At 40.7% G+C, this 15,645-nt stretch overlaps 1 protein-coding gene across 3 annotated transcripts in view; it reads right to left on the bottom strand.

Moving 5' to 3' along the window:
• The window catches only part of PASD1 (PAS domain containing repressor 1), a 203,922-nt gene that overhangs the window by 57,911 nt on the left and 130,366 nt on the right, over positions 1 to 15,645 (bottom strand). The window lies entirely within an intron of this gene.

Raw genomic sequence — 15,645 nt, 5'->3', positions numbered from 1 at the left:
TGATGATTGGAGCTCAATAGGGAGACACTGCAGAAAAAACGCTAAAATATCTGACCGGCTGAATTTTTTTAAAAAAAGACACAAGTAAAAACAATCGCAAGGAAAAAACACATACTGTGTGAATGGCATTTTAGAAATGTCATTTATTACGTTGTTGCAGTAAAACAATTTTTATTCTGCCTGTAAAAATCGGAAAAAAATACATAAAAAAATACATAAAAAATGTTGAATGTTGAAAATGTTGAAAGCGGCCATACAGAGTTATCCAATATCTCACATACAAACACACTGTGATAGGTTCTTCTAGGTTATTCCCATCTTCAACATCCATTCCCAATATGTAGTAGGTGTAATAATATTAATAATATTAGCAAATACCTTCAATTAGAAATATAGTTTAGTTCTTCTGATATAGCCATGTCTCTTACATGTGTAGTTCACTAAAAAATGGAGAATTGTGGTTTAAGGGATAACAATAAATATTTTATTAGCTGGCAAATACCATAAGATAACAGCTAATAAAATATTTATTGTTATCCCTTAAACCACAATTCTCCGTTTTTTTTTTGTTGAATTATGCCTGTGGTGGGTTATTTACCTATTTGTTTTACAATATTATATGCCCTGCTATAGTACTTTGGATCGTTCTTCTGTTTATGTGTAGTGCACTGCAGGACCTTAGGTATCCATGGTTACGACCACAAGCAACTAACCAACTAACTCACTATATGCATGGTCGTAACCATGGATACCCAAGGTCCTGCAATTCCCTGAGGTAAGCGGCATAGTGAATCCATGGTTACAACCACAAGCAACTAACTAACTCACTATATGCGTGGTCGTAACCATGGATACCCAAGGTCCTGCAATTCCCTGAGGTAAGCGGCATAGTGAATCCATGGTTACGGCCACAAGCAACTAACCAACTAACCCACTATATGCGTGGTCGTAACCATGGATACCCAAGGTCCTGCAATTCCCTGAGGTAAGCGACATAGTGAATCCATGGTTACGACCACAAGCAACTAAGACTGCATTCACACATCAGTTTTTTGTCATCAGGCACAATCCGGCAAAAACATGAAAAAACGCATCCGGCGTTTGTTGCCGCCGGATGCGTTTTTTGCCCCATAGACTTCTATTAGCGCCGGATTGTGCCTGATGGCCTTGCGTTCCATCCGGCTTTCGCCGTATCCGGCAAAATTTGTTTGTGCGGCGGCTAGATGGAATGCTGAGGAGAACGTTTTTTGTCTCCGGCGAAAAAACACATTGCGCTGTACGGTATGTTTTATAACGAAAGCCTATGGACGCCGGATTCGGTTTTTTGAACTGAGCATGCTCAGTAACACAACGGATCCATCAAAAAACTGAAGGAACTGATGGAAAAAACTAATGCAACTGATCTGGTTTTTTGCCGGATCGGTTGCATTTGTTTTTTCGCCGGATCGTGCCTGATGGCAAAAAACTGATGTGTGAAGAAAGCCTTACTAACTCACTATATGCATGGTCGTAACTATGGATACCGAAGGTCCTGCAATGCCCTGAAGTAAGCAACATAATGAATCAGAAGGACTATAGTACATTTCTAATTGGAGGTATTTGCTAATATTATTACATATTACGATAGGATCTTGTATATGGGAATAACCCTTTAAGGGAATAAATCCTGCTTCTTTTTTGAGGGATAATTCATTTTTGGGTTCAGAACCTTTTTTTTCCTAAAACTCTCATTTTTTATTGTATAGATTGTGTTGTCTATCAGCAGTATAATACAATTCACATTGTAGCTGTCATGTCTTATTGATTTATCGGCTCTACGACTCCTCTCTTTGAAGTTACACGTGAAAGCTACGTGTACGTACGTTGCCAATGCATTGGGGGCACTTTTGCAACACACCATTTTCTGGCAGCTCTTGGGTGGTATGCCCTGCTGTGTCCTACAATGTAACATGTGGCCACTGAAAGGCTCGGCAAGCTGATTCACACACAATAGGATATTACCAGTGTAATGGAAAATGAGGGCTTTTCAGAACATAAAAATAGCACATTATATATAAGCACTTCCCCGTGGAGCCCCTTGTGGAGATATTTGTGTCTCTCCGCTGTTACAGTCCGTGAACTTTGAGACATCTGGAGTTGGGTAGACACATTGTTCTAGGATATTTTCACTTTTATAAGAGTAAATCTCCAAAAACAATAAAACAATATGAGCAAACATTTAATTGCAATGTGAATTTATGATCACATACTGCGCCCTTACTAAAAAAAGAAAGAGACCGCTCCTCCCTCTCTGCATCATATGTGATGGCATGTAAGGGAAGACTCATTTTTGGCCAACTTTTCCCCAAATCCTGCCCTTGCTAGCTGACCTACGGCTGACATAAAAGTCCCCTCTGCTCGCTAAGTAGCCGGGCTTGTTATTAGGCACAGATTATGACGCTGACAATGTGGACAATTCAGGGTGAATAGAAGGACTGTGAACCAACGGCGTAGAAGCTATAGGGACTCAGCAAGCTGCTATAGGGCCAGGACTAGTAATGGCGGTAGATTTATTTAGAAATCTACAATAAATATATTATATGAGTATGATATGGTGGTATTATATTGACGTTTTAGAGGAAAATGACTTAGATGCAGTATATGAACTGGGCAATACATTGCAATAAGAAGGACATGTAAGGCTGATACAAAACCTATGGAGACTTGTCAAGTCACTCCCTGGTATCTGATATTATCAAAGGCATAAATAAAAGCCTGGGGAAATTTGGAGACCATACAATAAGGATCACAGGGACATGACGAAGACCTTTAGGCACCGGAACATATAGCGGGAAAAGTGTTGTAGACATTTTAATAAGTGTGTTTCCAAATGTGTTATAATGTTAATCTCTGGTATCTATCTGGAGAAAGAAGGTAGAGAAGGAAGGAAGGAAGGAAGGAAGGAAGGAAGGAGAAACAAAAAGAGAAAAGAATGAAGGAAGGAGAGAAACAAAAAGAGAAAGGAAGAAAGAGAAGGCAGGGAAAGAAGGAAGGAAGGAGAGAAATAAAAAGAGAAAGAAAGAAAACGAGAAGGAAGGAAAGAAACTAAAAGAGAAAGAAAGAAAGAGAAGAAAGGAAGGGAGGAGAGAAACAAAAAAGGGAAAAAAGCAAGGAAGGAGAGAAACAAAAAGAGAAAGGAAGGAAGGAGACGCAGGAAGGAAGGAGAGAACCAAGAAGAGAAAGGAAGGAAGGAGAGAAACAAAAAGAAAAGAATGAAGGAAGGAGAGAAACAAAAAGAGAAAGGAAGAAAGAGAAGGCAGAGAAAGAAGGAAGGAAGAAGAAACAAAAAGAGAAAGAAAGAAAAAGAGAAGGAAGGAGAGAAACAAAAAGAGAAATGAAGAAAGAGAAGGCAGGGAAAGAAGGAAGGAAGGAGAGAAACAAAAAGAGAAAGAAAGAAAAAGAGAAGGAAGGAAAGAAACAAAAAAGGGGAAAAAGGAAGGAAAGAGAGAAACAAAAAGAGAAAGAAAGGAAGGAAGGAAGGAAGGAAGGAGAGAAACAAAAAAAGGAAGGAAGGAGAGAACGAAAAAGAGAAAGAGAAGGAAAGAAAGTGAAGTAAAGTTAACCCATTTTTTGTTGCTGCCAGTAACTAATGTAAATATACTTGAGGATTGTTCATAGTTTCTGAAGTAGCCATAAAGATGACATGAAGCCGGCAGTGTGAGTGGCTAGGCCTTGCCACTTTCCATGAGACGGGAGGGCTGACCGGGTCGCACTGTGCGCTCCTCCTCAGCCACGCTCATTACCACATCCCCTCTCGGTTTCCTTCCGCCTTCCCAGAGTGGTGCCAAGCCTGTATTACCCCTTCAGGCAGCAGCGCCTGTGGAACGGCTTCTTCCATGCTTACGCTATTCCCATTATAATTGCACAATTACCGATGCCAGCTCTACCCACTCCCTTCTTCACAGAGAAAACAAGCATTTTACTCTTGACATACTGTGCCTCCACTTGCCCAAGTGGAAAAACAGAAAAAGGGACGGATTATGTGCTGAGCAAGATTCATTGTTTTACAGAATAAATTAGCCTGATGACTAAAGAGGAGCTGGCACTGAAATCTAATGCATGCAAATTGGTAACACAGGCGGCGGAGGATCCAGTCTGCTTACACAGGCAGGAGGACGCTATCAGCCTCTGATACTTGGGCTTACATATTCATTTTCATTTTCTAAAAACAAAGGCTTGTGACGGTGTTCTTGCTGGACCAGAACAATTGGCCCACCATTACGGACCATAGATCTCTGTATCGGCTCTGTCCTATTTACTCTATCGTCCAATACTGATTGGGTGCAACCATCAGTCTAATAAGTATGTATATTATGGGGACATATCGATCCAGCATGTCTGATTTTGGACTGACAATTGTATTGTCTCCTGGAGATAAGCCATTGCCAAGACAGATCTGGTAAAATTATATAGAAAACCCCGGCACACAAAAGGTGAAACTTGAAATAACTTTTATTCAGTTTTTATTCAGTTTTTTAAGTTGACGTTTCGGCAAAATTTGCCTTTTTCAAAACTAAAGAAATAAACATATATACAATTATTAGTACCATAAATACATAGGATATTATTAATCATATCCATATAAATCATGATAACATCATATATACCTAATAAAGTCATAGAAGTATATGTATCTTGTGAAGAATGTCTTGAGACTTGACAAGGATATTTATCTAAAATAAAGGCCCATATATTAGAAACAAACACAAAAAAAATTTTTCATTGAATATAGAGGAAATTTCCATATATATATACACATGTCAAGATCTCCCTTATGGGACAAGAATAAAACAAGGAATACCAGAAAAGTACATCCATATGTAACAATAAACTGATTGGATTACCTTAAATGGCATAAATAAGAAATCCTAGTGAGGATATAGGAAGCAGATGCCACAATAAAGGTAAACTGAAAAGTAGAGACATAGCGGTCAAACAAGGAAAAAAGGCAATTCCCATAGAGAAACAATTCCCATAGAGAGACAAAGCGCCAAACCATTACCTGTACCCTGGGAGATCAGTGGTGGAGTGGAACGAAACAGAGCCGCAGTGAGGTTTAAATACCTAGTGAGGGCGGGCCAACCAAATTGATTAATCCACGGAGGAACGCATGATGACACGCAAGCTAGCGCATGCGCGATGAATGCGGAAGTACGCGCATGCGCAATAGCAAAAGAACCAGTGAAATGGAGCGCATGATGAGACGCAAGCAACACGGAAGTGCGCGCATGCGTGAAATAGAAAAAAGAAAGCGGTGAGACGGGGTGACCCGGATAGAAGCTCCATGTTAACTGAAGAAACCTCATCGTGTCTAAAAAGAAACAAAAGAGGAAATATAAGTAACAGTAACCATATAATTACTTATTAAAAAAACTGTTAATAACATTGGCAAGATTACACCAAACACTAAGGCGTACTATATATGAATATAAATATAAAAATTACACATATTTCAATAAAACCAAAAATAGGACGGACCCCATATCTCCTGCTCAATAATCATACTCCCTATTAAGACCATTAGGGGAAAGAGTATTAAGCATGTGAATCCAATAGGATTCCCTGTTCTTCAATTTCCGGACCCTGTCACCTCCTCGTCTCAATGGAGAAACATGTTCCAATACTTGAAAACGAAGCTGGGACACAGTGTGTCCACATTGTGTAAAATGATGAGGAATTGGTAACATAGTCATCCCACATCGAATGGTAGATTTATGTTTCCCTATGCGGTCTCGGACATGCTGGGTAGTCTCCCCAACATATCCGAGACCGCACGGACACTTTATTAAATAGATAACAAATGATGTGTCACAAGTGAAAAAATCTTTTATATGAAAAACCTTCCCAGTTCGCGGATGTGTAAATTGACTACCCTTAGTCATATTTGAGCAATGGGGACAATGAAGACACGGATAATTACCCTTCTTGGGTGTCGAAAGAAAAGTCTGTCGAGACCGAAGAATCGATGATCCAATGTCCGCTTTGACCAAAAGGTCACGGAGATTAGGGGAACGTTTATAACTAAATAAAGGAGGAGTAGAAAATTCAGTAATTTTAGGATATGATCTCTGCAATACCTGCCAATGTCTGAGTATGATATTCTTAATGATAGGATGATATGGATGGAATGTATTAACGAAGGAAATTAAAGGACCCACTCTCCTAGGTTTGCGAGTTGAATGTAAACTCTCCTGAAAGGCAGACTCAACTATTGACGCAGGATAACCGCGCTGAAGGAATTTTAGTGACATCTCTTCATGCCTCTGTGAACGCTGATTCAACATTGTAACATTACGTGATACCCTTTTATGCTGTGAAATTGGCAGGGAATTTTTCAAATGCCGTGGATGATTACTAGTATAATGCAACAGACTATTACGATCTGTAGGTTTCACATACATGTCAGAAAGAATTCCGCCTCTTTGGTCCAAATGAATCAGTGTATCAAGAAAATTGATACAAGATGCATCCACATGTTGAGTAAAAGAAAGGCCAGTAACCCTGGTGTTTAAGTACTGAAAGAATTCGTCAAAAAGCGACTGAGATCCAGTAAAAACAATGAAGATGTCATCAATGTATCGTTTATAAAACGCTACATAATTGCGGAACAGCTGATGGGTATACACAAACATAGACTCAAAATGAGTCATATATATGTTTGCGTACGGTGGGGCGACATTAGAGCCCATCGCTGTGCCTTTGATCTGGAAATAAAATTGATCCTGAAAAAGGAAATAATTTTTATGAAGGACAATGGACAAAAGATCAAGGCAGAAATCTTTCTGAGCTGGGGAAAAATCACTAAATTGATCCAAAAACCAAGAAACCGCTGAGATACCAAAAGAGTGATCAATACTTGTATAGAGGGAATTGACATCCAAAGTGATAAGGAGCGAGCCAGGTGGGAATGGACTAAGAGTCTGTAGCTGATGTAAAAAATCCCCCGTATCACGTAAATACGAAGGAGTTTTGGAAACTAAAGGTGATAAGATACGATCCAACGTTATTGCTAAAGGTGATAGCAAAGAGTCAACAGCAGCCACTATGGGTCGTCCAGGTGGGTGCCACAAATCTTTATGTATTTTTGGCAAAGTATACAAAACTGGAGTGACAGGATTGACTTTGTTCAAATAAGTCGCCAATTTAGAATCAATAATTCCTAAACTGGAATAACGTTGGATCATATCTAAAATATCTTTCTTAATGTTTCCAGATGGATCATGTGATATTGGTAAATATGTAGATTCATCAGCTAATTGGGTTTTAATCTCAGAGACATAATAGCTCTTGTCCATCACCACCAAGGATCCGCCCTTATCAGCTGGTTTTATTATGATAGCTGAATTATTCTGAAGAGACCGTAATGCTTGGGTTTCACCAGGAGTAAGATTTTTCTTAATCCGCAACTCCCCGTTTTTAACAGTATTCACAAAATTGTCCACATCCGATTTGACAAGAGAAATAAAGGTCTCAGCGGGATGGTAGGTTCTCGGAGGCATGAAACTACTAGGCATCGTTAAGTTGAGTTTGCTAAAGGAGAATTGGATATCAGGCTGAGTATCTGGCAACACAGGATTCTGATCTAAGGATCCTTGATTGAAATGAACCTTAAGTCTTACCGATCTATAAAATTTATTTAGTTCCTGTTCAAGCAAAAAAGAATCAAAATGAGGAGTTGGACAAAAAGATAGACCTTTTTGTAGAACCTGAGACTCTAGGGGGGACAGGGTATAGGAGGAGATATTGAAAATGAGGTCCGTCCTACCTGTGATCTCGTTGTCATACGATCCCCCAGCAGTTGATCTCCTCTGCCCCCTCCTCGTCTTCTTTGTGAAATGACGCGACGTGGTCCTAAAAAAGGTGCCTGATGTGAATCCATATCACTGCCAGAACTTGCAGAAGAAGAAAAGCCAGTCCTGGGCTGGAAACGTCTGCGCTGAGGAGGCTCACCGCACCGCCACCTGTATACTTGACCACGTTTGTAGTCCTCCTCATCACGTATAAATTTATTTCGCGAAATAAATTTATACGTGATGAGGAGGACTACAAACGTGGTCAAGTATACAGGTGGCGGTGCGGTGAGCCTCCTCAGCACAGACGTTTCCAGCCCAGGACTGGCTTTTCTTCTTCTGCAAGTTCTGGCAGTGATATGGATTCACATCAGGCACCTTTTTTAGGACCACGTCGCGTCATTTCACAAAGAAGACGAGGAGGGGGCAGAGGAGATCAACTGCTGGGGGATCGTATGACAACGAGATCACAGGTAGGACGGACCTCATTTTCAATATCTCCTCCTATACCCTGTCCCCCCTAGAGTCTCAGGTTCTACAAAAAGGTCTATCTTTTTGTCCAACTCCTCATTTTGATTCTTTTTTGCTTGAACAGGAACTAAATAAATTTTATAGATCGGTAAGACTTAAGGTTCATTTCAATCAAGGATCCTTAGATCAGAATCCTGTGTTGCCAGATACTCAGCCTGATATCCAATTCTCCTTTAGCAAACTCAACTTAACGATGCCTAGTAGTTTCATGCCTCCGAGAACCTACCATCCCGCTGAGACCTTTATTTCTCTTGTCAAATCGGATGTGGACAATTTTGTGAATACTGTTAAAAACGGGGAGTTGCGGATTAAGAAAAATCTTACTCCTGGTGAAACCCAAGCATTACGGTCTCTTCAGAATAATTCAGCTATCATAATAAAACCAGCTGATAAGGGCGGATCCTTGGTGGTGATGGACAAGAGCTATTATGTCTCTGAGATTAAAACCCAATTAGCTGATGAATCTACATATTTACCAATATCACATGATCCATCTGGAAACATTAAGAAAGATATTTTAGATATGATCCAACGTTATTCCAGTTTAGGAATTATTGATTCTAAATTGGCGACTTATTTGAACAAAGTCAATCCTGTCACTCCAGTTTTGTATACTTTGCCAAAAATACATAAAGATTTGTGGCACCCACCTGGACGACCCATAGTGGCTGCTGTTGACTCTTTGCTATCACCTTTAGCAATAACGTTGGATCGTATCTTATCACCTTTAGTTTCCAAAACTCCTTCGTATTTACGTGATACGGGGGATTTTTTACATCAGCTACAGACTCTTAGTCCATTCCCACCTGGCTCGCTCCTTATCACTTTGGATGTCAATTCCCTCTATACAAGTATTGATCACTCTTTTGGTATCTCAGCGGTTTCTTGGTTTTTGGATCAATTTAGTGATTTTTCCCCAGCTCAGAAAGATTTCTGCCTTGATCTTTTGTCCATTGTCCTTCATAAAAATTATTTCCTTTTTCAGGATCAATTTTATTTCCAGATCAAAGGCACAGCGATGGGCTCTAATGTCGCCCCACCGTACGCAAACATATATATGACTCATTTTGAGTCTATGTTTGTGTATACCCATCAGCTGTTCCGCAATTATGTAGCGTTTTATAAACGATACATTGATGACATCTTCATTGTTTTTACTGGATCTCAGTCGCTTTTTGACGAATTCTTTCAGTACTTAAACACCAGGGTTACTGGCCTTTCTTTTACTCAACATGTGGATGCATCTTGTATCAATTTTCTTGATACACTGATTCATTTGGACCAAAGAGGCGGAATTCTTTCTGACATGTATGTGAAACCTACAGATCGTAATAGTCTGTTGCATTATACTAGTAATCATCCACGGCATTTGAAAAATTCCCTGCCAATTTCACAGCATAAAAGGGTATCACGTAATGTTACAATGTTGAATCAGCGTTCACAGAGGCATGAAGAGATGTCACTAAAATTCCTTCAGCGCGGTTATCCTGCGTCAATAGTTGAGTCTGCCTTTCAGGAGAGTTTACATTCAACTCGCAAACCTAGGAGAGTGGGTCCTTTAATTTCCTTCGTTAATACATTCCATCCATATCATCCTATCATTAAGAATATCATACTCAGACATTGGCAGGTATTGCAGAGATCATATCCTAAAATTACTGAATTTTCTACTCCTCCTTTATTTAGTTATAAACGTTCCCCTAATCTCCGTGACCTTTTGGTCAAAGCGGACATTGGATCATCGATTCTTCGGTCTCGACAGACTTTTCTTTCGACACCCAAGAAGGGTAATTATCCGTGTCTTCATTGTCCCCATTGCTCAAATATGACTAAGGGTAGTCAATTTACACATCCGCGAACTGGGAAGGTTTTTCATATAAAAGATTTTTTCACTTGTGACACATCATTTGTTATCTATTTAATAAAGTGTCCGTGCGGTCTCGGATATGTTGGGGAGACTACCCAGCATGTCCGAGACCGCATAGGGAAACATAAATCTACCATTCGATGTGGGATGACTATGTTACCAATTCCTCATCATTTTACACAATGTGGACACACTGTGTCCCAGCTTCGTTTTCAAGTATTGGAACATGTTTCTCCATTGAGACGAGGAGGTGACAGGGTCCGGAAATTGAAGAACAGGGAATCCTATTGGATTCACATGCTTAATACTCTTTCCCCTAATGGTCTTAATAGGGAGTATGATTATTGAGCAGGAGATATGGGGTCCGTCCTATTTTTGGTTTTATTGAAATATGTGTAATTTTTATATTTATATTCATATATAGTACGCCTTAGTGTTTGGTGTAATCTTGCCAATGTTATTAACAGTTTTTTTAATAAGTAATTATATGGTTACTGTTACTTATATTTCCTCTTTTGTTTCTTTTTAGACACGATGAGGTTTCTTCAGTTAACATGGAGCTTCTATCCGGGTCACCCCGTCTCACCGCTTTCTTTTTTCTATTTCACGCATGCGCGCACTTCCGTGTTGCTTGCGTCTCATCATGCGCTCCATTTCACTGGTTCTTTTGCTATTGCGCATGCGCGTACTTCCGCATTCATCGCGCATGCGCTAGCTTGCGTGTCATCATGCGTTCCTCCGTGGATTAATCAATTTGGTTGGCCCGCCCTCACTAGGTATTTAAACCTCACTGCGGCTCTGTTTCGTTCCACTCCACCACTGATCTCCCAGGGTACAGGTAATGGTTTGGCGCTTTGTCTCTCTATGGGAATTGTTTCTCTATGGGAATTGCCTTTTTTCCTTGTTTGACCGCTATGTCTCTACTTTTCAGTTTACCTTTATTGTGGCATCTGCTTCCTATATCCTCACTAGGATTTCTTATTTATGCCATTTAAGGTAATCCAATCAGTTTATTGTTACATATGGATGTACTTTTCTGGTATTCCTTGTTTTATTCTTGTCCCATAAGGGAGATCTTGACATGTGTATATATATATGGAAATTTCCTCTATATTCAATGAAAAATTTTTTTTGTGTTTGTTTCTAATATATGGGCCTTTATTTTAGATAAATATCCTTGTCAAGTCTCAAGACATTCTTCACAAGATACATATACTTCTATGACTTTATTAGGTATATATGATGTTATCATGATTTATATGGATATGATTAATAATATCCTATGTATTTATGGTACTAATAATTGTATATATGTTTATTTCTTTAGTTTTGAAAAAGGCAAATTTTGCCGAAACGTCAACTTAAAAAACTGAATAAAAACTGAATAAAAGTTATTTCAAGTTTCACCTTTTGTGTGCCGGGGTTTTCTATATAATTTTATACGTGCAATTTCCCCTGAGCACCTTTACTCAGTGAGCCGGACTTTCACTCAATGTTATTTAAGACAGATCTGGTGGCAGCTCTCACAGAGAACACAGAAGCGCCTGTGTAATGCAGAGCCCCCTAAGATGGATGCCAGCCAAACAAGTAGCTGAACCATCGCATGGCCAATAGCTATTCAATCTATATGGCGAGCTATATATATAAAAACGAGATTATGGTAGTGCTCACTCATCAATAGTTACGAGTACTGAGCACCCAAGCATGGTAGTGCCCGCTCATGACTAGTTACGAGTACTGATCACCCAAGGATGGTAGTGCCCGCTCATGACTAGTTACGAGTACTGATCACCCAAGGATGGTAGTGCCCGCTCATGATTAGTTACGAGTACTGATCACCCAAGCATGGTAGTGCCCGCTCATCACTAGTTATGAGTACTGAGCATCCGAACATGGTAGTGCTCGCTCATCACTAGTTACGAGGACCGAGCACACGAGCATGGTAGTGCCCGCTCCTCACAAGTTACAAGTACCGGGCATCTGAGCATGGTATTGCTCGCTCATCACTAGTTACGAGTATCAAGCACTCGAACATTGGTAGTGCCCGCTCATCACTAGTTACGAGTATGGAGCACCTGAACATGGTAGTGCTCACTCATCACTAGTTACGAGTACCAAGCACCCGAGCATTGGTAGTGCTCGCTCATCACTAGTTACGAGTACCAAGCACCCGAGCATGATAGTGCTCACTCATCTCTAGTTACAAGTACCAAGCACCCGAGCATGGTAGTGCTCGCTCATCACTAGTTACGAGTACAGAGCACCCGAGCATGTGCCCGCTCATCACTAGTTACAAGTACCAAGAACCAGGACATGGTAATGCTCACTCATCACTACTTAGAATCCATCAGCCAGCCGGCTATGACACTCAGACGAGCAGTCTATAACTCTTTTATGTCTATTTTTCTGAGTACCTCTCAGATTAGTTATGACCACAGACCACATCAAAGTTGAGTGTGCAGGAAAACAAAGTGTCTGTAAAAGCCAAACCTAACTTTTATTGAAACCTAATTGCAAAAATAACTTTACGCCCCCAAACACAAGCATCTAAGTGAAATAAAAACTGTCCCCAAAGATGGAAAAGCCCTTTAATATATTTAGTTTTTCAAGTCTGAGGCTGGAATCACACGTGACATTTTTGTGGCACTGCAGTTTTTGAATCAAAAGCCACGAAAAGTTCAAAAAAAGAAAGAAAAGTTTAAAGGAAGACGGATACTTCTCTTTTTCTGTATCCACTCCTGTGTTGGTGCCCAAAACTCCATGAGACTTTCATAAAACTTATTTTTTTTTTGTTTTTTTGTTTAAAGCCTTTTAATAGATTGTATAATTTTATGAAAAAAATCAATTTCCATCAAAAAATGTCTGCAGCATTTCACAAACTGCTAAAACTAATGATACCTAGGGGGTTACATAACTGGCAAAGTATTTTTCACAAGATATATCCGGGTTCCTTACATATAACTTGCTACAAAACTGTTATTTCTGAGTTTTCAACCTATTTTACTGAATTATTTTATCAAACTGAATTGAGAAATAAGTGATGTCAATGAGATTACAGTTTAACCTAATTAAGGTCCAAGTGCCGTAATGGGACATTCTTATCACCCATGTAACAGTAACGCATGACGCTGTGCTGCCATATCCAATAAATAACTCAAAAAGGACCCACAGTTCTCATTACGTGTTTATTTTAGTAAATATTTTCCCTATTTCCCCGCAAAATAAAAATGTTGGAACAACTTTTCTGAGAACTTTGTGTTCTTCTGTTCCTCCGTTATTCCTCTTGGAAATTTATAAGTGATTTAATAAATGATTGTTACCATTCCTCTTGTTAATCAGCTGTGTCCTTACAATGTCTGACGCAGCGGAGTGCACAGGGACATGTTCCATTCACAAAAATAATGGTAAAACGACTGTTTATTTTATTCTTACATTTCCAGTAGAAATAATAGAAGAACAGCACAATGCTGAGTTTATAGAAAAAATGCTGCAGCACTGGATTTTATGAGGAATAAAAGAATGCACTAAAATAAAAAATGTCTGGGGAACTGAACAGGCCTTTTTTGAAGAGCAGATTTTAGAATCCTTCTTGGAAATAAAAAATATTTGCAATACAGATGCTCCCATACTTATCTGTCCACAAATTTCATTAAAAGGAACCAATCACCAGGATTTTCATATATAAAGTAAAGCCAGTGCTATACTGGCGCTAGGATGCTGAATGTAAGCATAGCTTTTGTTCACAGATTGGAGGTTTTATTTCAGAAACAAGTAAAGTTCCAGCAATGCACTGCTATTTGATTGACAGGTGCAAAGGGAAAGGAATATGCGGGCCGGTTTTGTGATCAATTCCCGCCCCTGTCTGTCTGCCTGGCCTTCCTCCGCCTGTCCCTGTCATACTTGTTAATTCCGGCTCCTGCGCACTATCATTTGGAAGTTTTGCATAAAAGTGCCAGAGTCAGCGCCTGCGCATAGAGCTATCTGCAGTGCCATCTTTGTGAACACTGGCTTCTTTCAGCTGACAGCTGTATGCGCTATGAGGGTGGAACATGCTCCCTCGCATCCTCTGCTCTCGTTGTGACAGCGGGAGCGAGCGCAGTCACAACAGAACTGCAGACCCACCCACAAAATAAGCTCACTGGTCTCCTGTGAAGCATGCAACTTGTGTTCTTGTGGGTGGGTGCAATCTGCGGCAAGCTGATTCTGGGAATGGTCTGCAGTTCTGTTCTGACTGCGCATGCTCCCACGGTCACAATGAGAGCAGAAGATGCAATTGCGCATGCGCCGCCCTCGCATAGTAGATACAGCAGTCCGCTGAAAGAACCAGTGTTCACAAAGATGGCGCTGGGGATAGCGCTATGCACAGGAGCCGACTATGACAACATCTTAAGGGGGCTTTACACGCTACGACATCGCTAATGCGAACTCGTTGGGGTCATGGAATTGGTGACGCACATCCGGCCGCATTAGCGATGCCGTTGCATGTGACATCTATGAGCGATTTTGCATCGTCGCAAAAACGTGCAAAATCGCTTATTGGTGACATGGGGGTCCATTTTCAAAAATCGTTACTGCAGCAGTAACGAAGTTGTTCCTCGTTCCTGCGGCAGCACACACATCGCTCCGTGCGACACCGCAGGAAAGAGGAAGCTCTCCTTACCTGCCTCCCAGCCGCTATGCGGAAGGAAGGAGGTGGGCGGGATGTTACGTCCCACTCATATCTGCCCCTCTGCTTCTATTGGGCGGCGGTTCAGTGACGCAGCTGTGACGTCGCTGTGACGCTGAACGAACCGCCCCCTTAGAAAGGAGGCGGTTCGCCGGTCACAGCGACGTCGCCGGACAGGTAAGTAGTGTGACGGGTATGGGCGATGTTATGCGGCACGAGCAGCGATTTGCCCGTGTCGTACAACAGATGGGGGCGGGTATCCACGCTAGCGATATTGATACCGATATCGCAGCGTGTAAAGCGGCCTTTAGTGAAGACTTTTATGCAATACTTCCAAATGATAGTGTGCAGGCGCAGGAATTAATGTGTATGACTGCAACAGGGGGAGGAAGGCCAGGCAGACAGACAGGGGCAGGAATAGATAGCAAGACCAGACCACATATTCCTTCCTGTTGCACCTGTCAATCAAATAGGAGTGCATTGCTAGAACTTTACTTGCACATATTTCTGAAATAAAACATTCAATCTATGAACAAAAGCTATGCTATCAGCATCCTAGCACCAGTATAGTACTGGTTTTACTTTATATATGAAAATCCTGATGGTTGGTTCTCTTTAAGGACTTCCATAAAATACATCAACAAAACTCTGAACATGCTGCAGGTCCCATCCCAGCCACTAGGGGGCCACACATGGACAAGTATAGCATAAATATCTCCTGACAGCGTGCTGCAAAAGCTTCAAAGCTGGTC

This window comes from Anomaloglossus baeobatrachus, chromosome 9 (assembly GCF_048569485.1).
Source record: "Anomaloglossus baeobatrachus isolate aAnoBae1 chromosome 9, aAnoBae1.hap1, whole genome shotgun sequence".
Taxonomy (NCBI): Eukaryota; Metazoa; Chordata; class Amphibia; order Anura; family Aromobatidae; genus Anomaloglossus; species Anomaloglossus baeobatrachus.
The sequence above is the reverse complement of the archived record's forward strand: the minus strand, read 5'-3'. Positions and strand labels throughout refer to the sequence as shown.